Source organism: Manis javanica, chromosome X, assembly GCF_040802235.1.
Source record: "Manis javanica isolate MJ-LG chromosome X, MJ_LKY, whole genome shotgun sequence".
Taxonomy (NCBI): Eukaryota; Metazoa; Chordata; class Mammalia; order Pholidota; family Manidae; genus Manis; species Manis javanica.
In genome coordinates, this window is record NC_133174.1 from 61462878 (window position 1) to 61483910 (window position 21033).

Here is a 21033-nt window from a genome sequence, read left to right on the forward strand (position 1 = left end):
TAAGTCCATTTACATTAAGGGTGACTATTGAGAGATATGTACTTATTGCCATTGCAGGCTGTAGATTCGTGGTTACCAAAGGTTCAAGGTTAGCCTCTTTAGTATCTTACTGCCTAACTTAGCTCGCTTATTGAGCTGTTCTATACACTGTCTAGAGATTCTTTTCTTCTCTCCCTTCTTATTCCTTCTCCTCCACTCTTCATATGTTGGGTGTTTTGTTCTGTGCTCTTTTTAGGGGTGCTCCCATCTAGAGCAGTCCCTGTAGGATGCCCTGTAGAGGTGGTTTGTGGGAGGCAAATTCCCTCAGCTTTTGCTTGTCTGGGAATTGTTTAATCCCACCATCATATTTAAATGATAGTCGTGCTGGATACAGTATCCTTGGTTCAAGACCCTTCTGTTTCATTGCATTAAGTATATCATGCCATTCTCTTCTGGCCTGTAGGGTTTCTGTCTAGAAGTCTGATGTTAGCCTGATTGGTTTTCCTTTATAGGTGACCTTTTTCTCTCTAGCTGACTTTAAAACTCTTTCCTTGTCCTTGATCCTTGCCATTTTAATTACTATGTGTCTTGATGTTGTCCTCCTTGGATCCTTTCTGTTGGGGGTTCTGTATAATTCCATGGTCTGTTCGATTATTTCCTCCCACAGTTTGGGGAAGTTTTCAGCAATTATTTCTTCAAAGGCACTTTCTATCCCTTTTCCTCTTTCTTCCTCTTCTGGTATCCCTATAATACGAATGTTATTCCTTTTGTATTGGTCACATATTTCTCTTAGTGTTGTTTCATTCCTGGAGATCCTTTTATCTCTCTCTATGTCAGCTTCTATACGTTCCTGTTCTCTGGCTTCTATTCCTTCAATGGCCTCTTGCATCTTATCCATTCTGCTTATAAATCCTTCCAGGGATTGTTTCACTTCTGTGATCTCTTTCCTGTCATCTGTGATCTCCTTCCGGACTTCATCCCACTGCTCTTGCATTTTTCTCTGCATCTCTGTCAGCATGTTCATGATTTTTATTTTGAATTCTTTTTCAGGAGGACTAGTTAGGTCTGTCTCCTTCTCAGGTGTTGTCTCTGTGATCTTTATCTGCCTGTAGTTTTGCCTTTTCATGGTGATAGATATAGTTTGCAGAGCTGGTACAAGTGACCGCTGGAAGAGCTTCCCTTCTTGTTGGTTTGTAGCCTTTTCCTGGGAGAATAGCGACCTCTAGTTGCTTGTGCTGGGCAGCTGTGCGCAGACAGGGCTTCTGCTTCCTTCCCAGTTGCTTTGGGGTTTATCTCCGCTGTTGCTGTGGGCTTGGCCTGGCTGGGGCTGTTCGTCCAAAATGGTGGAGCCCCGTTGGAGGGGGAGCGGCCGGGAGGCTATTTATCTCCGTAAGGGGTCTCTGTGCTCCCTGCTGCCCAGGGGGTTAGAGTGCCCAGAGATCCCCAGATTCCCTGCCTCTGGCCTAAGTGACCTGTCCTGCCCCTTTAAGACTTCCAAAAAGCACTCTCCAAACCAAAACAGCAACAGCAACAATGAGAGAGGGAACAGAAAGAAAGAAAAAAAAAAAAAAAGAAAAAAAAAGCAATTTTTTTTTTTTTTTTTTTTTTGTCCTCAGGTGCCGGTCCCAGGCACCCGCTCACTGGTCCTGCTGCCCTGTCTCCCTAGCACCAGGGTCCCTGTCATTTCAAGGCTTCCAAAAAGCACCCACCCACCGGTACCGCAGGGAAGGAACGCTCGATATTCTTTGTCCTCAGGCACTAGTCCCAGGCACCCGCTCACCATTCCCGCCGCCCTGCCTCCCTAGCACCGGGGTCCCTGTCCCTTTTAGGCTTCCAAAAAGCACTCACAGATAAGAGAAAAAAAAAAGGGGAAAAACACGCGATTTCCTCTGTCCTCAAGTGCAGGTCTCAGGCACCCGCCCACCGGTCCCGCAGGGAAAAACGTGGGATATTCTTTGTCCTCAGGCGCCGGTCCCAGGCACCCGCTCACCAGTCCCGCCACCCTGCCTCCCTAGCACTGGGGTCCCTGTCCCTTTAAGGCTTCCAAAAAGTGCTCGAAAAAAAGAGAAAAAAAAGGGGAAAAACACGCTATTTCCTCTGTCCTCAGGCACCGGTCTCAGGCACCGCCCGCCGGTCCCGCAGGGAGAAACGTGGGATATTCTTTGTCCTCAGGCGCTGGTCCCAGGCACCTGCTCACCGGTCCCGCCACCCTGCCTCCCTAGCAACGGGGGCCCGTCCCTTTAAGGCTTCCGAAAAGCGCTCGCCAAAAAAAAAACCGCTCCGGTTTCTTTCCACCCGCTGGGAGCCGGGGGGAGGGACGCTCGGGTCCCGCCGGGCCGGGGCTTGTATCTTACCCCCTTCGCAAGGCGCTGGGTTCTTGCAGGTGTGGATGTGGTCTGGATGTTGTCCTGTGTCCTGTGGTCTCTATTTTAGGAAGATTTTTCTTTGTTATATTTTCATAGCTCTATGTGTTTTTGGGAGATTTCTACTGCTCTACTCACGCCACCATCCTGGCTCCGCCCCCCCCTCTTGATGTATTTTTGAATTCGGTTTGCTAATATTTTGTTGAGTATTTTTGCCTCTACGTTCATCAGGAATATTGGTCTGTAGTTTTCTTTTTTGGTGGGGTCTTTGCCTGGTTTTAGTATTAGGGTGATGTTGGCTTCATAGAATGAGTTTGGGAATATTCCCTCCTCTTCTATTTTTTGGAAAACTTTAAGGAGAATGGGTATTATGTCTTCTCTGTATGTCTGATAAAATTCCGAGGTAAATCCATCTGGCCCGGGGGTTTTGTTCTTTGGTAGTTTTTTGATTACTGGTTCAATTTTGTTGCTGGTAATTGGTCTGTTTAGATTTTCTGTTTCTTTCTGGGTCAGTCTTGGAAGGTTGTATTTTTCTAGGAAGTTGTCCATTTCTCCTAGGTTTCCCAGCTTGTTAGCATATAGGTTTTGATAGTACTCTCTAGTAATTCTCTGTATTTCTGTGGGGTTTGTCGTGAATTTTCCTTTCTCATTTCTGATTCTGTTGATGTGTATTGACCCTCTTTTCCTCTTAATAAGTCTGGCTAGAGGCTTATCTATTTTGTTTATTTTCTCAAAGAACCAGCTCTTGACTTGATTGATTTTTGCTATTGTTTATTCTTCTCAATTTTATTTATTTCTTCTCAGATCTTTACTATGTCCCTCCTTCTGCTGACCTTATGCCTAATTTGTTCTTCTTTTTCCAATTTCAGTAATTTTTACATTAGTCCATTCATTTGGGATTATTCTTCCTTGTTTAAATATGCCTGGATTGCTATATACTTTCCTCCTAAGACTGCTTTCGTTGTGTTCCGTAGTAGTTGGGGCTTTCTGTTGTTGTTGTCATTTGTTTCCATATATTGCTGGATCTCCATTTTAATTTGCTCATTGATCCATTGATTATTTAGGAGCGTGCTTTTAAGCCTCCATGTGTTTGTGAGACTTTTCCTTTCTTTGTACAATTTATTTCTCATTTTATGCCTTTTTGGTCTGAAAAGTTGGTTGGTAGGATTTCAATCTTTTGGAATTCACTGAGGCTCTTTTTGTGGCCTAGTATGTGGTCTATTCTGGAGAATGTTCCATGTGCACTTGAGAAGAATGTGTCTCCTGTTGCTTTTGGATGTAGAGTTCTGTAGAAGGCTATTAGGTCCATCTGTTTTAGTGTGTTGTTCAGTGCCTCTATGTCCTTACTTTTTTTCTGTCTGGTGGATCTCTCCTTTGGAGTGAGTGGTGTGTTGAACTCTCCCAAAATGAATGCATTGCATTCTATTTCCTCCTTTAATTCTGTTAGTATTTGTTTCACATATGTTGGTGCTCCTGTATTGGGTGCATATATATTTATAATGGTTACATTCTCTTGTTGGACCGAGCCCTTAATCATTATGTAATGTCCTTTATCTTTTATTACTTTCCTAATTTTGAAGTCTATTTTGTCTGATACTAGTATTGCAACACCTGCTTTTTTCTGTCTATTGTTTGCATAAATATCTTTTTCCATCCCTTGACTTTTAATCTGTGCATGTCTTTGGGTCTGATGTCTCTTGTAAGCCACGTATGGATGGGTCTTGCTTTTTTATCCATTCTGTTACTCTGTGTCTTTTGATTGGTGCATTCATTCCATTTACATTTTGGGTGATTATTGAAAGGTATGTACTCATTGCTGTTGCAGGCTTTAAGTTTGTGGTTACCAAAGGTTCAAGGTTAGCTTCTTTACTAACTTACTGTCTAATTTAACTCGCGTATTGAGCTCTTATAAACATTGTCTGAATATTCTTTATTTCTCTTCCTTCTTATTACAGGCTTTGGATTTTTGATTACCAAAGGTTCAAGGGTATGAACATCTAACTTTTACTCAGTTATTATGTTATTATAAACACACTCTGATGATTATTTCTCTACTTTCTTATTTTTCTCTTACACTCTTTATGTTAGGTGTTTTATTCTGTACTCTTTCATGTTTCCCCTGACTGCTTTTGTAGATAACTGATTTTATTTCTTGACTTTAGTTAGTATATGGTTGGTCTGCTTTCTTTGCTGTGATTTTATTTTCTCTGGTTACATATATTTACCCTTAGGAATACTTCCATTTAGAGCAGTTCCTTTATAGTACCTTGTAGAGATGGTTTGTGGGAGGTAAATTCCCTCAACTTTTGCTTATCTTAGAATTGTTTAATCCCTCCTTCAAATTTAAAGATTATCTTGCTGGATACAGTATTCTTGGTTCAAGGAGCTTCTGTTTCATTACATTAAATGTATCATGCCATTCTCTTCTGGCCTGTATGGTTTCTGTTGAGAAATCTGATGATGGCCTAATGGGATTTCCTTTGACGGTGATCTTTTTTCTCTCTCGCTGCTTTTAATACCCTGTCCCTGTCTTTGATCTTTGCCATTTTATTATTATAAGTCTCGGTATTGTCCTCCTTGGGTCCCTTGTGTTGGGAGATCTGTGGGCTTCCATATTCTGAGAGACTACTTCCTTCTCCAGATTGGGGAAGTTTTCAGCAGTTATTTCTTCAAAGACATTTTCTATCCCCTTTTCTCTCTCTTCTTCTTCTGGTACCCCCTATTATGTGAATGTTGTTCCATTTGGATTGGTCACACAGTTGTCTTAATATTCTTTCATTTCTACAGATCCTTTTCTCTCTCTCTGCCTCAGCTTCTGTATTCCTGTTTTGTGATTCCTATTCCATTAATAGTTTCTTACACCTTACCCAGTCTGCTCTTAAGTCCTTCTATTGATTGATTCATTTGTTATCTCCCTCTACTTTCATCCCTTAGCTCTTGCATATTTCTCTGCAGCTCCATCAACATGGTTATGACTTTTATTTTGAATTCTTTTTTACGGAGATCAGTTATATCTACCTCGCCAGGCCCTCTCTCTGGCATTGTGTTTCAGTGATTTTTTACTGGACAATGTTCATCTGCCTTTTCTTGGCAATAGAAGTGATTGCCAGCAAGTGGTGCATTTGTCAACTGGGAGAACAAAGTCCCTTCCTGCTTGCTGGTCACTTTGCCCTTGTCTGCTGCCTTTGCCAGTTACCCTCACATAGGGAGAACTCTCTGGGTTACTTCCCTGACCTGCCATCGGTGGGGTGGCCCTCGACACAGCCTATGGTACTGCTGCAGTTCGCAGGCACACCGGGGATATTTTTCTGTGGAAACCGTGCTCCTTTGTGCCTTCCAGACTTTGCCCTGGCTTCCTCTGCCTGTGCCTGGTAGCTGCATCCTGGAAAAGATTCTCTATGGTTTCTGTGGGCAGTCCTCCTCCCCAGCTGTCTTCAGCAATGGCAGGTCAGCCTGTTTGCTTCCAGTGTCAGTAGGGGGAAATTAACAGCAGGCTATTTATTGCCATTTTTGCTTCAGAGCTGCATTGCCACCCAGGGAATTTTGGGTCCTAAATTTCCTTAAGATTCCCAGCCTACTGGGCTGACTGTATGTGGAGGATTTTGTTCACTTGTTAAACCCTTGTCCCTTTAATACTTTTAAAGGGCGTCTTTTCTTTTGTCCCAGGGAAGCCGGCTATGGGGACCTGCTCTCCGTCACTGTCTCAGATTTTACTTTTCTGTTTCTCTAATATCCATTAAACCATGCAATATGTCTGTGCTCCTGATGCAGATTACTGGGGCTGGTTATTTAGCAGTCCTGTGCTTCCACTCCCTCCCCAGTCTGATTTTTTCCCTCCCGCTAGTGAGCTGGGATTGGGGGACTGCTCTGGTCCCACCTGGTCATGGCTTTGTATCTTACCTTTTTCATGAGATGCTGAGTTCTCACAGATGTAGATGTAGCCTGGCTGTTATACTGTATCTTCTGGTCACTCTTTTAAGAATAGTTGTGCTCGCTGTATTTTCAAAATATATATGGTTTTGGGAGATTTCTGCCACCTGACTCATGCCACCGTCGTGAGCCTCCACCCTGATCATCCAGACTTTCTTCTGGGCATTGCACTCTCTTAGCAATGTAAGGAAAAGGCAGGAGATATTAGGAAAGAAGTAAAGTGACCTCTGATTCCAGACTATATTGGAAGGGAAGTCATAATTGGTTAGGATTTTCCTTAGCTTTTGCTTAGCTTTTCTACAATGCCTAATGGTACGACTATTGTACCTTTGGGAACTGGTATCCAATCTAATGCCTAATGAGTCTGTTGCTCCTAGATCTATTTTCTGTGATCCTTCTAAAATTCTAGTATTCTGTTCTACTGAAAACAATGGGGTTTACTATTTATTCTGGGTTCTGCCCACAGCCATCCTGCCATTTGTAATAATCAGTGGTCATTTCCATTCAGCTTTCGTTAGGTAAGTCTCATATCTCATGTACTGCTTCTCAGCCCTCAGCTGCCCATGGCTGGAGAGCCCTTGGCCTAGAACACAAAAATAGATTTCCAGGTGCTTTATCAAAAAAGAGGTATTACCTTTTACAGAAAGTCTCTTCCCAGAGTGTAGTTGAGCCAGTATTAGTCGGTGGCAGCAATATTTGTCACTCTTTTCCTTTAGAAAACAACAGCTTAGTATAGGGAAGGCAGCTAATATAGCTTTCTATCTTTTCACTACTTATTGTACCTCAATACTAACTTATTTCCCAGCTAGCACCATTCTTTCCAATGATTATTCAAGCATCAAAGGGATGACAGTGAGAAGATGGATTTGGGATTTTAAAATGGTATCATCCAAGGTACTCTAACAACTGCTTCTTTGATGGTTTTACTACCTTCCTGCAGACTCAGGTATCAACCATCTCCTATGTCCACATGCCAAATACTATGGGTTACTGTGCTACACAAGGAATCCAGTTCTTCAAGCAGTTAACCTGGAAGTACTGTAGGTTATGACTGGGGCAGCACAATGACTCGATTTCTGCCATAGGAAAGTACAAATAAGAGTTTACCTCACACTGTTGTCTCCAGTTAAATCCTTGCCTATCCCTCACCCCCAACTCCTTGTCCTGTTCTGTAGTGATATAGTAACAGTCACAAAAGGGAGGTAACAGTGAGAAAGTGGAGGAGGCAAAGGGCACATTGGGAGTTTCAGCAGGCTGGCAATAATAGAAGAAAGATTGTTTTTTGCTTACTTCAGACCCTACCTCTGATATAGGGGAAGTATGGGACCAGGGTCAGGGGGTGGATGAATATTTTCCTATCTTCGTTCAAGCTGTTCAGATTGCTTTGTTTCAGCTACCAGATTCAATTTACAGCCACCCCAAGTTGTCAGGGCAGGAGGCATCATTTTCAGGATCCTCTAGTGTCAGAGACAGAAGCTTATGAACCTCTTACAGGGTACTCTAAATGATCCATTTTTGTCAATGTCTTCATGGCTAGAAATTTATTAGTATCAGTACCAAGAGGAGATCCCTCAGATCCCCTTCACTTTCAACTCTAAGATCAGTCCTATTCCAAGACTGGAAGATTCATGTTAACTAGAGGAGCCTCATTTTCATAGTGATATGAAAGTCACTGAATTTGTTTTCCAGTTGATCTACTTGTTACGTAATCCCCTGCGTCTCCTTTGAGTTGCAATAAAACGTTATTCACACATGGAGAGGAGGTATTAAGAATACTCTAAGCTTCAAATCCCATCCTTAATAGGAAGGCTCACATATTTTTTTGTTCTCTCACTTGAATAGACCTCTCCCCTTGGAACAACATAGTGACAAATAGTAAAAATGGCAACTTATTCCCTACAGGTCCAAGATGACCATGGGCATAAAAACAGGCTAAAGATCATGGGCAAATGGAGGCTTCTCCAAGGCCCTCTGACCCAATTTTTAGGAAAATATTCACATCTTCCAACCCCCCAGTCCCAATATGAATTCACTTTTGAGCCAGGGTAAGTCAGAAAACGTGGTCATATGAACTTCAACCATATAGTTCAATTATTGTAGTATCTAGCATTAATTTGCTTACTGTGTGACAAATACTGTTGTGCCTAAATGGATTTTATAATTTAGAACCCACTACAACTCTGAGATAGTGACTGTTATCATCCTTATTTCACTAATGAGGAAAAACCCAAGAGGTTTGGTGACAACAGCAAAATACAAACTCAATGACTCCCAAGAATGCTCTCACAATTATAATTCCTGCCTTTAGATACTCTTTAATACTTTTTCCCCATAAGTATAATGACATGAAGTAGTCTGTGAAAATTAGCTATGATTAGTGAGAGCTATTTCCAACTATAAGCTACTCATAATCCAAACTCCTTCCTGGTAAGAATGTATCCCTTCTCATAAAGAGGCTATATGAATATATAGTGAGGAAAGCACTAATGTAGAAATCAAGTGACACTATGTAGATAGTCTACAACAGTATTGCCTACATTCCCCTGGCAGTGGGAGGAAGGCACAGTAGAACCCTGCCATAGGCAGATCCCACATTTCTCCCTCTATTCCCATAATGCAGTTGTTCTTCCCTGGTATTTTTTGAATCATTGACCACTAAAATTAAAATTCTGAAAGAAAAAGGAAATGGGGGCTTTTTGAGGTCTGGGGGACATATCTTCTTGCTTCTTGTAGATTATCAGTGAGGTCCTTACAACCTGTCCTACTTTTAATATCCCTCTTCCCCCCATACCCCCAAAAAAGCTTTTTCATCCTACCTGCAAATTCTGCTTGCTACCACCCTAAGTACTTAGATATCTACAAGTTTACTCAAATCCAACTGCTTTCCCACTCTATTTTACATCTGCCCTATTCCTTTGATCTTTTCTTAAACATTCAGGTGATGAGGGCTTTGACTACAGCACTCTAGAGAAGAGTTAAGAGTTTGATTCAGAGCACTTTACCATTGGAAAAGAAACCACAGTGCGTACACAGATCACTATTCTGAATGCTAGTACTGGGAGAAAGGCTGAAAACCCAGGAACTACTGACAGTAAGAACCGCTCAAAAGATCACCTTTACTGAGCCAAGAAAAGAAATATAGCTTAGGTTAAAGGTATGAGACCTAGTCACATGGTTGCCCAGCCACGATGTAACTGTCTTGGTGCTCCATCATTTCGTATAATTCCTAGGAACTGTCTCAAGCTTGAACTGGTTTTCCTGGCCCCCTTCATCTTTTTTGTTAGTTGCACCTATACTAGCAGTTTTCCAGCCCACTCACATTTACTGAACAGAATGCTTGGACAATTTTAGACCCAACTTAAATTATACAACTATCAAATTGAAAGAGTAGAAACTTGCGTAAATCTACTACTCATCCCAGTAATACTACCTCTTGTTCCAAAGAAACATAAGGGAGGAAAATGTCTCATGTCCAAAGGAAGAACAAGTTAACTTCTGGGTTCAGTTTGGACTGAAAAATACACATAACAAGGAGCAAACAGTGATTACCCCACAGGAAGTATAAAAACTGAGAAATATTACCAAATACTTTGACATTTTCTAAATGTTCCTGCTATTCCTTTAAAATTGCCGTGTCTGACCTCTCCTCACTAATCAGAAGACATGGTGCTTTTCATTTGCACACAATAAGAATTTTGTTTTTGGTATAATTAATCAACTGTTACATGATGAACATTATGTTTACTAGACTCCAACCATCACCAAGTCCCCTGCACAAACCCCATTACAGTCACTGTCCAGCAGCGTATAGGAAAGCCACAGATTTCTGTGTGTTAATTTTGTATCCTGCAGCTTTGCTGAATTCAGATATTGTACTAGTACTTATAGAGTGGACTCTTTAGGGTTTTTTATGTACAATCTCATGACATCTACAAATAGTGACAGTTTGACTTCCTCTTTACCAATCTGGATGCTTTGTATTTCTTTGTTTAGTCTGATTGCTGTGGCTAGGAACTCCAGTACTGTGTTGAATAATAGTGGAGAGAGTGGGCATCCCTGCCTTGATCCCGATATTAGAGGAAATGCTTTCAGCTTCTCACTGTTCAGTATAATGCTGGCTGTGGGTTTGTCATATATGGCCATTATTATGTTGAGGTACTTGCCCTCTATACCCATTTTGTTGAGGGCTTTTATAATGAATGGATGTTGAATTTTGTCAAATGCTTTTTCAGCATCTATGGAGATGATCCTGTGGTTTTTGTCATTCTTTTTGTTGATGTGGTGGATGATGTTGATGGATTTTCGAATGTTGTATCATCCTTGCATCCCTGGGATGAATCCCACTTGGTCATGCTGTACGATACTTTTGATGTACTTTTGAATTCGGTTTGCTAATAGTTTGTTGAGTATTTTTGCATCTATGTTCATCAGGGATATTGGTCTGTAGTATTCTTTTTTGGTGGGGTCTTTGGTTTTGGTATTAGGGTGATGTTGGCTTCATAGAATGAGTTTGGGAGTATTCCCTCCTATTCTATTCTTTGGAAAAATTATGGAGAATGGGTATTATATCTTCTCTATATGTCTGATAAAATACAGTGGTGAATTCATCTGGCCCAGGGATTTCTTCCTTGGGTAGTTTTTTTATAACCACTTCAATTTCCTTGCTGGTAATTAGTCTGTTTAGATTTTCTGATTCTTCCTTGGACAGTCTTGGAAGGTTGTATTTTTCTAGGAAGTTGTCCATTTCATCTAGGTTCTGCAGCTTGTTAGCATATAGATTTTCATAGTATTCTCTAATAATTTTTTCTACTTGTGAGATACATCATATTTCTTCTCTCATTTCTGATTTTGTTGATACGTGTAGATTAACTTTTTCTCATAAAATTCTGGCTATGTAGGGGTTTATCTATTTTGTGTATTTTCTCAAAGAACCAGCTCTTGGTTTCATTGATTTTTTTTCTATTATTTTATTGTACTCAATTTTTTCTCTGATCTTTATTATGTCCCTGCTTCTGCTGGCTTTGGGCTTCCTTTGTTCTTCTTTTTGCAGTTTCAATAAATGTGACTTTAAACTAATCATTTGGGAATGTTCTTCCTTCTTTAGATAGGCCTGGATTGCTATGTACTTTCCTCTTAGAACTGCATTGGCTGCGTCCCACAGAAGTGGAAGCTTTATGCTGTCGGTGTCATTTGTCTCTATATATTAGTCATTCTCTGTTTTAATTTGGTCATTGATCCATTGTTATTAGGAGCATGTTGTTAAGCCTCCATGTGTTTGTGAGACTTATTTTCTTTGCACAATTAATTTCTAGTTTTATGCCATTGTGGTCTGAGAAGTTGGTTGGTAGAATTTCAATCTTTTGGAATTTACTGAGGCTCTTTTGGTGAGCTAGTATGTGGTCTATTCTGGAGAATGTTCCATGTGCACTTGAGAAGAATGTGTATCCTGTTGCTTTTGGATGTAGAGTTCTATAGATGTCTGTTAGGTCCATGTGTTCTAGTGTGTTGTTCAATGCCTGTGTCCTTACTTATTTTCTGCCCGGTGGATCTATACTTTGGGGTGAGTGGTGTGTTGAAGTCTCCTAAGATGAATGCATTTCAGTCTATTTCCCTCTTTAGTTCTGTTAGTATTTGTTTCACCAATGCTGGTGCTCCTGTGTTGGGTGCATATATATTTAGAATGGTTATATCCTCTTGTTGGACTGAGCCCTTTATCATTATGTAGTATCCTTCTTTATCTCTTGTTACTTTCTTTGTTTTGAAGTCTATTTTGTCTGATATTAGTACTGCAACCCCTGCTTTCTTCTCACTGTTGTTTGCCTGAAATATGTTTTTCCATCCCTTGACTTTTAGTCTATGCTTATCTTTGGGTTTAAGGTGAGTTTCTTGTAAGCAGCATATAGATGGGTCTTGCTTTTTTATCCATTCTATTACTCTCTGTCTTTTGATTCGTGCAGTAAGTTCATTTACATTTAGGGTGATTATTGAGAGATATGTAGTTGTTGCCGTCACAGACTTTAGATTTGTGGTTACCAAAGGTTCAAGGTTACCTTCTTTATTATCTAAGTAACTTATTTCGCTTATTAAGCTATTGTACGCACAGTCTGATGATTCTTTCCCTCCCTTATTTCTCCTCCTCCAATCTTTATACGTTAGGTGTTTTATTCTGTTTTCTTTTGTATTTCCTTTGACTCCTTTTGTGAGTAGTTGAATTTACTTTTTTGCCTTTAGTTAGTATTTGTTGGTTTGCTTTCTTTGCTGATTTTATTTTCTCTGGCGACATCTAGTTAGCCTTACGAGTGCTCCCATCTGGAGCAGTCCCTCTAAGATACCCTGTAGAGGTGGTTTGTGGGAGGCAAATTCCCTCAACTCTTGCTTGTTTGGGAATTGTTTAATCCCTCCTTCATATTTAAATGATAGTCTTGCTGGATACAGTATCCTTGGTTCAAGGCCCTTCTGTTTCATTGCCTTAAATATATCATGCCATTCTCTTCTGGCTGTGTGATTTCTGTTGAGAAGTCTGATGATACCCTGATTGGTTTTCCTTTGTAGGTGACCTTTTTTCTCTCTCTGACTGCCTTTAATACTCTGTCCTTGTCTTTGATCTTTGCCATTTTAATTATTATATTGCTTGGTGTCATCCTCTTTGGGTCCCTTGTGTTGGGAGTTCTCTGGGCCTCAGTGGTCTGATATACTATTTCCTCCCCCAGTTTGGGGAAGTTTTCAGCAATTATTTCTTCCAAGACACTTTCTATCCCTTTTTCTCTCTTATTCTTCTGGTTGCCCTATGATGAGAATATTGTTCCATTTGGATTGGTCACACAGTTCTCTTGTTTCATACCTAGAGATCCTTTTCTCTCTCTGCATCAGGTTCTCTGCATTCCTGTTCTCCGATTTGTATTCCACTAAAGGCCTCTTGCACCTCATCCACTCTGCTCTTAAGTATTTCCAGAGATTGTTCTATTTCTCTCCCTCTTTACTTGCTCCTTTAGCTTTTGCATATTTCTCTGCAGATCCATCAGCATCATTATGACCTTCATTTTGAATACTTTTTCAGGGAGATTTATTAAGTCTATCACCCCACGCCCTCTCTCAGGGGTTGTCTGGGTAATTTTTGTCTGGACCAAAGTCTTCTGTCTTCTCATGGTGATAGAGATAGTTGTAGGCAGGTAGCACGTAAGTCAGCTGAGAGAACAAAGTCCTTCCCTGCTTGCTAGCTTCCTTACCCTTCTCTGCTGCCTGTGTCGGTTACCCGCACTCCTGGAGCAGCCTCCAGGTTAATCCCCTAAACTGCTGTGCGTGGGGTCTCCATCAGAGTAGTGCAGAGCCCTGCAGGGAGTGGCAGGAATGCCGAGTGTGCTCTCCTGAGAAAGTGGCACACCCGCTGGGCTGCTATGTGCTGACTGAAGCCTTTGGGTCTGCCCCAGTTGGTGGTGTGAAAGGCTGAGATGATGGTCAGCTCCTGGGGATGTGGCTACAACCGGGTCACTCTGCCAGCTCCCACAGGCTGCTCGCGGGCCCCTCTGTTGCTGGCAGTACTGGTGCATATGGGCCACTCCCACCGTTGTGTGCCAGCTGCTCGGCTGCAAACAGTGCCGCCGGCTAGTGTGGGCCAGTCGTGGTCTGCTTGGTTCCCGCTGCTGTGGGCTCACACAGGCCACAACCAGGCCCCTCTGGTGCCGCCACTGCCGGTGCACGAGCAGTTCTGCTGCTACTCGGCCGGTGTCTTGGGGACCGTGCTAGTTGGGAGAACGACTTGCAGACTGCTTATCGCCATGAGGGGCTTCAGAGCTGTGCTGCCACCCAGCGGGTTGGGTCGCCTAGAGTTCCTCATGATTCGCCGGTGTTGGGCTGTGTGCCAGGATGATTTCGTCCAGCTCTGAGGTCCCTGTCCCTTTAAGACTTGAAAAAGCACTCACTTTTCTTTTTTCCCAGCGGAACCAGTTGCAGGTTGCGGGGACCCGCTCGCAGGGTTCACTTTTCCATTTCTCTAATATCCAGCACACCGTGCACCGTTTGTCTGCACTCCCAGTGCAGACTACCAGAGCTGATTGTTTAACAGTCCTGGGCCTTCACTCCCTCCGCATTCCAACTCCTTTCTTCCTGCTGGGGGGCTGGTATAGGGGGAGCGCTCAGTTCTGGCTGGTCCATGGCTTGTATCTTAACCCCTTCGTGTGATGCTGAGTTCTTACAGATGTAGATGTAGCCTGGCTGTTGTCCTGTATCCACTGGTGTCTCTTTTAGGAATAGGTGTATTTGTTGTATTTTGAAAACTATGTTTTTGGGAGGAGATTTCTGCTGAAGTACTCACACCACCATCTTGGCTCCTCCATCCACAATAAGAATTTTGAGGACCAGAGCTACAATATGCTCAAAAGTAAGTGCAACAAATATGTCAGGAAGACTGGTAACATCAGCCCCTGAAGGAATCATAGCAACCAAGAGTCAGAGCCAAGGACATGAAATAACATCAGAAAGAACTTTTTCCTAACCTCTCTACCTGTTTTCCAACCAGCTTCTCCCATCCCACACACTTAGCCTTGCAGGGGAAAGGAAATTAGCAGCAAAGGCTACATAGGTCAATTCCCTTTCAGAAGCCATTATCCCAACTTATGGGTGAACTTCATCACCCCACACATAATTAACAAGATCTGACTGTAATATGTAAGGAAAGAGTTCTTCAGGCATCAATATTAAAAATACATGTACTGAGATTCTCAAGACGGAGGTGTGAGTAGGGTGGTGGATATCTCCTCCCAAAAACATATTTTGAAAATACAGCGAATGCAACTATGCCTAAAAGAGTGACTGGAAGATACAGTGCACAAGCCAGGCTACATCTCCAAGAGCACAACATCTCATGGAAAAGGGTAGGATACAAAGTCGTGACCTGGCCAAAACCGGGCACTCCCCGCATCCGATCTCACCATTGGGTGGAAGGGAATCAGAGTGGGAACGGAGTGGAAGCACAGGACTGCTAAGTAACCAGCACACTCAGCCCAGCAGGCTAGGAACCTTAAGGAACTTCAGATGCCCTAACCCCCAGCGTGGCAACGAAGCTGTGATGACCCTCACAGCAATAAGCAGGCTGCCGTTCTTTCCCCTGCCCACCATCATAGCAAGTAAACCGGCTGATCCACCATTGCTACATAACAACTGGGGAGCAGCCCCGCCTACAACAACCACACAGCTTAGCACAGAGGCTTCCACTGCACACAGCTACCCAGGCCAGATCCAGAGGCTGCTCCCGGCATGCAGTTGACTGGCACAGACAGCAGAGACTGTTGCAGAGTCTAGAATTAACAAAGGGGCTTTGTTCTCACAGCAGAACACAGGCCACTTGCCTGCAAATCCCGCAAGTAACCCAGGCCATCCCAAGGGCAGCCCCGCCCACAGCAGCTGAGGGGATTAACCCAGAGGATGCCCCCTGTGAACAGGGAATGTGTGCAGAGTGGACACAGGTGGAGTCCGAAAGGCATGAAGGGACTGTTCTCATGGCTAAACACACGCTACTCGCCTGCAACCCCTACCAGTGCCCTAGGCCATTCTGAGGCCTGCACCGCCACCCCCCCCCCACGGCAGCTTAGATTAACCCAGACGCAATTCCCAGTGGGTGGTTAGTGGGCACAGACAGTGGAGACAGTCAAGGCGACCAGCAAGCAGAAAGGCACTTTGTTCTCCCAGCTAATACATGCGGCACTTTCTGGCAACCACTCCCATCAACATGAAAAGAGAGAACAAACTTGTTCAGTCCAAAATCCCTCAAACATGACAGAGGGCTTGGTAAGACTGAAATCACCAATCTTCCTGAAAAGGAATGCAAAATGAAAGTCATAAGCATGCTGATGGAGCTACAAAGAAATATTCAAGAGCTAAGGGATGAATTCAGGAGGGAGGTAACAAATGCAACAAACAATGAAAGGACTTACGAGCATACTGGATGAGGTGGGAGAGAATGTTAATGGAATAGAAATCAGAGAACATGAACACAGAGAAGCAGAAGCAGAGATAAAAGGATGTCCAGGAATGAAAGAATATTAAGAGAACTGTGTGACGAATCCAAACAGAACAGTATTTGCATTATAGGGCTACGAGAAAATGAAGAGAAAGAAAAAGGGATAGAAAGTGTTTCTGAAATGATTGCTGAAAACTTCCCCAATCTGGGGAAGGAGATAGTCTCTCATGCAATGGAGGCACACAGATATCCCAACACAAGGGACCCAAGGAAGACAACATCAAGACATATATTCAAATGGCAAAGATCAAGGATAAAGACAGGTGTTTAAAAGAAGGTAGAGAGAGAAAAAAGATCACAGACAAAGGAAAACCCATCAGGCTATCATCAGACTTCTCAGTAGAAACCTTACAGGCCAGAAAGGAGTGGCATGATGTATTTAATGCAATGAAGCAGAAGGGCCTTGAACCAAGATTACTTTATCCAGCAAGATTATCATTTAAATTTGAAGGAGGGATGAAACAATTTCTAGACAAGCAAAAGTTGAGAGTTTAGCTCCCACAAACCAACTCTACAATGAACTTTAAAGTGACTGCTCTAAATGGAAATATACCTAACATGAAATAGCTGTCACCAGAGAAAATAAACCACAGCCATGAAAGCAGACCAACCAAACACTAAAGGCAAAATAAAATCAGGTATGCACAAAATCAGTCAAGGAAAACACAGAGTACAGAATAAAACACCTAACATATAAAGAGTGGAGGAGTATGAAAAAGAGGGGAGAGAAATAATCATCAGACTGTGTTTATAATAGCATAAAAGTGGGTTAAAGTTAGATGGTTATATAGTAAAGAAGCTAACCTTGAATCTTTGGTAACCATGAATCCAAAGCCTGCAATGGCAATAAGTACATATCTCTCAATAGTCACCCTAAATGTAAATGGACTTAATGCACCAATCAAAAGACATAGAGTAATAGAATGGATAAAAAAGTAAGACCCATCTATATGCTGCTTACCGGACACTCACTTCAAACCCAAAGACATACACAGACTAAAAGGGATGCAAAATGATATTTCGTGCAAAAAATAAGGAGAAAAAAGCAAGTGTCCCAGTACTTGTATCAGACAAAATAGACTTCAAAACAAAGAAAGTAACAAGAGACAGAGCAGGACATTCTGTAATGAGATAGGGGTCAGTCCAACACGAGGATACAACCATTATGAATATCTATGCACCAAACACAGCAGCACATACATATATGAAACAAACACTAAGAGTTTAAGGGGGAAATAGAATGCAGTGCATTCACTTTAGGAGACTTCAACACACCACTCACTTCAAAGGACAGATTAACTAGACAGAAAATAAGTAGGGACACAGAGGCACTGAACAACATGCTAGAACAGATGGACCTAACAGACATCTACAGAACTCTACACCCAAAAGCAGTAGGATACACATTATTCTCAAGTGCACATGGAACATTCTCCAGAATAGACCACATACTAGGCCACAAAAAGAGCCTCAGTAAATTCAAAAAGATTGAAATCCTACCAACCAACTTGTCAGACCACAAAGGTACAAAGTAGTAATAAATCATACAAAGAAAACAAAAAGGCTCACAACACATGGAGGTGTAACAACCTCCTCCTATATAATCAATACATCAATGACCAAACTAAAACCGAGATCAAGCAATATACAGGGACAAATGAAAACACCAAAATGCCCCATCTTCTGGGGGATGCAGTGAAGGCAGTTCTAAGAGGAAAGTATATAGCAATCCAGCCCTATTTAAAGAAGGAATAACAATCCCAAATGAATAGTCTAAGGTCACAACTATTGAAACCGGAAAAAGAAGAACAAATGAGGCCTAAAGTCAGCAGAAGGGACATAACGACCAGAAAAGAAATAAATAAAATTGTAATGAAAAAAAAAAAACAATGAAACCAAGAGCTGCTTCTTTGAGAAAAACAATATAGATAACCACCTAGCCAGACTCATCAAGGAAAAAAGAGAGTGTACACACATAAAGTCAGAAATGTGACAAAAAATCATGATGGACACCACAGAAATACAAAGAATTATTAGAGAATACTATGAAAATCTACATCTTAACAAAGTGGATAACCTAGAAGAAATGGACAACTTTCTAGGAAAATACAACCTTCCAAGACTGACCAAGGAAAAACAGAAAATCTAAACAAACCAATTGCCTGCAATGAAATTGAATCAGAAATCAACAAACTACCAAAGAACAAAACCCCCGGAACAGATGCATTCACCACTGAATTTTATCACACATTTAGAGAAGACATAATACGCATTCTACTTAAAGTTTCCCACAAAATAGAAGAGGAGGGAATACTTCCAAACTCATTCTCTGAAGCCAGCGTCACTCTTATACCAAAACCAGGCAAAGACACCACGAAAAAGGGAAACTACAGACTAATATGCCTGATGAACACAGATGTAAAAATATTCAACAAAATACTAGCATACACCATGATCAAGTGGGATTCATCTCAGGGATGCAAGGATGGTACAACATTCGAAAATTCACCAACATCATCCACTGTTTCAACAAAAACAAGAACAAAACCCATATGATCACATTTATGGATGTGGAAAAAGCATTTGACAAAATTCGACATCCATTCATGGTAACCCTAAACAAAATGGGTATAGACGGCAAGTCCCTCAACATAATAAAGGCATATATGATAAACCAACAGCCAACATCATACTGAACGAGAGGCTGAAAGCTTTTCCTCTAAGATTGGGAACAAGACAGGGATGCCCACTCTCCCCACTGTTATTCAACATAGTACTGGATGTTCTAGCCACGGCAGTCATACAAAACAAAGAAATAAAGGGTATCCAGATTGGTAAGGAAAAGGTTAAACTGTCACTGTTTGCAGATGACATGACATTGTACATAAAAAACCCTAAAGTCTCCACTCCAAAACTACTGTAATATCGGAATTCAGTAAAGTTGCAGGATACAAAGTTAATACACAGAAATCTGTTGCTTTCCTATACACTAATGATGAACTAGGAGCAAGAGAAATCAGGAAGACTATTCCATTCACAATTGCATCAAAAAGAATAAAATACCTAGGAATAAACCTAACCAAGGAAGTGGAAGACCTATACACTGAAACTGCAAGACCCTCCTAAGAGAAATTAAACACAGCACTAATAAATGGATATTGATCCCATGCTCTTGGTTAGGAAGAATATTGTCAGAATGGCCATCCTGCCTAAAGCAATCTACAGATATAATGCAATCCCTATCAAAATAACAACAGCATTCTTCACAAAACTGGAACAAATAGTTCTAAAATTCATATGGAACCATAGAAGACCCCAAATAACCAAAGCAATCCTGAGAAGGAAGAATAAAGCAGGGGGGTCTCGCTTCCAAAATTCAAGCTCTACTACAAAGCCACAGTAATCAAGACTATTTGGTAATGGCACAAGTACAGAGCCATAGTCCAGGGGAACCGAATAGAGTTCAGATATTAACCCAAGCATATATGGTCAATTAAATTTATGATAAAGGAGCCATGCATATACAATGGGGGTAATGACAGCCTCTTCAAGAGCTGGTGTTGACAAACTGGACAGCTACATGTAAGATAATGAAACTGGATTACTGTCTAACTCCATACACAAAAGTAAACTCAAAATGGATCAGCGACCTTAATTTAAGTCATGAAACCATGAAACTCTTATTAGAAAAAAACATAGGCAAAACTCTTGAATATAAACATGAACTTCTTCATAAACATATCTATCTCCCCAGGTAAGGTAAACAAAATAAAAAATGAACATGTGGGGCTATATCAATCTAAAAACCTCTGTACAGCAAAGAACATCATCAGTACAATAAAAAAGCATCCTACAGTATGGGAGAATGTATTTATAAATGATGTACCCAATAAGGCATTGACATCCAAAATGTATAAAGCGGTCATGCACCTCAACAAACAAAAAGCAAATACAGCAATTAAAAAATAGGCAGAGGGTCTGAACAGATAGTTCTCCAAAGAAGAAATTCAGATGGCGAACAGGCACATGAAAAGATGCTCCACACCGCTTATCATCAGAGAAATGCAAATTAAAACCACAATGAGATGTCACCTCACACCAGTTAGGATGGCCAGCATCCAAAAGACAAGGAACAAATGTTGGCGAGGATGTGGAGAAAGGGGAACCCTCCTACACTGCTGCTGGGAATGTAAATTAGTTCAACTGTTGTGGAAAGCAGTATGGAGGTTCATCAAAATGCTCAATATAGAAATACCATTTGACCCAGGAAATCCACTCGTAGGACTTGAGCCTTTTACTGCAAGGTCTCTGATTCAAAACGACGTATGCACCCCTGTTTATCACAGCACTATTTACCACAGCCATGAAATGGAAGCGACTTAAGTGTCCATCAATAGATGTATGGGTAAAGATGTGGTACATATATACAATGGAATACTATTCAGCCATAAGAAAACAAATCCTACTATGTGCAATATCATGGATGGAGCTGGAGGTTATTATACTCTGAAATAAGCCAGGTGGAGAAAAACAAATATCAAATGATTTCACTTATCTGTGGAGTATAAAAACAAATACTGAAGGAACAAAACAGCAGCAGACTCATAGAACCCAAGAATAGACTAACAGTTACCAATGGGAAAGGGACTGGGGAGGATGAGTGGGAAGTGAGGGTAAGGGGGAAAGGGGGTATTATGATTAGCATACATAATGTATTGGGGGGGCACAGGGAAGGCAGTATAGCAC

The 21033-nt window shown here is 41.5% G+C and overlaps 1 protein-coding gene across 4 annotated transcripts in view; it reads left to right on the forward strand.

The window, feature by feature from the left end:
- CHIC1 (cysteine rich hydrophobic domain 1) overlaps positions 1-21033 on the forward strand; it is a 295686-nt gene that overhangs the window by 95279 nt on the left and 179374 nt on the right. The window lies entirely within an intron of this gene.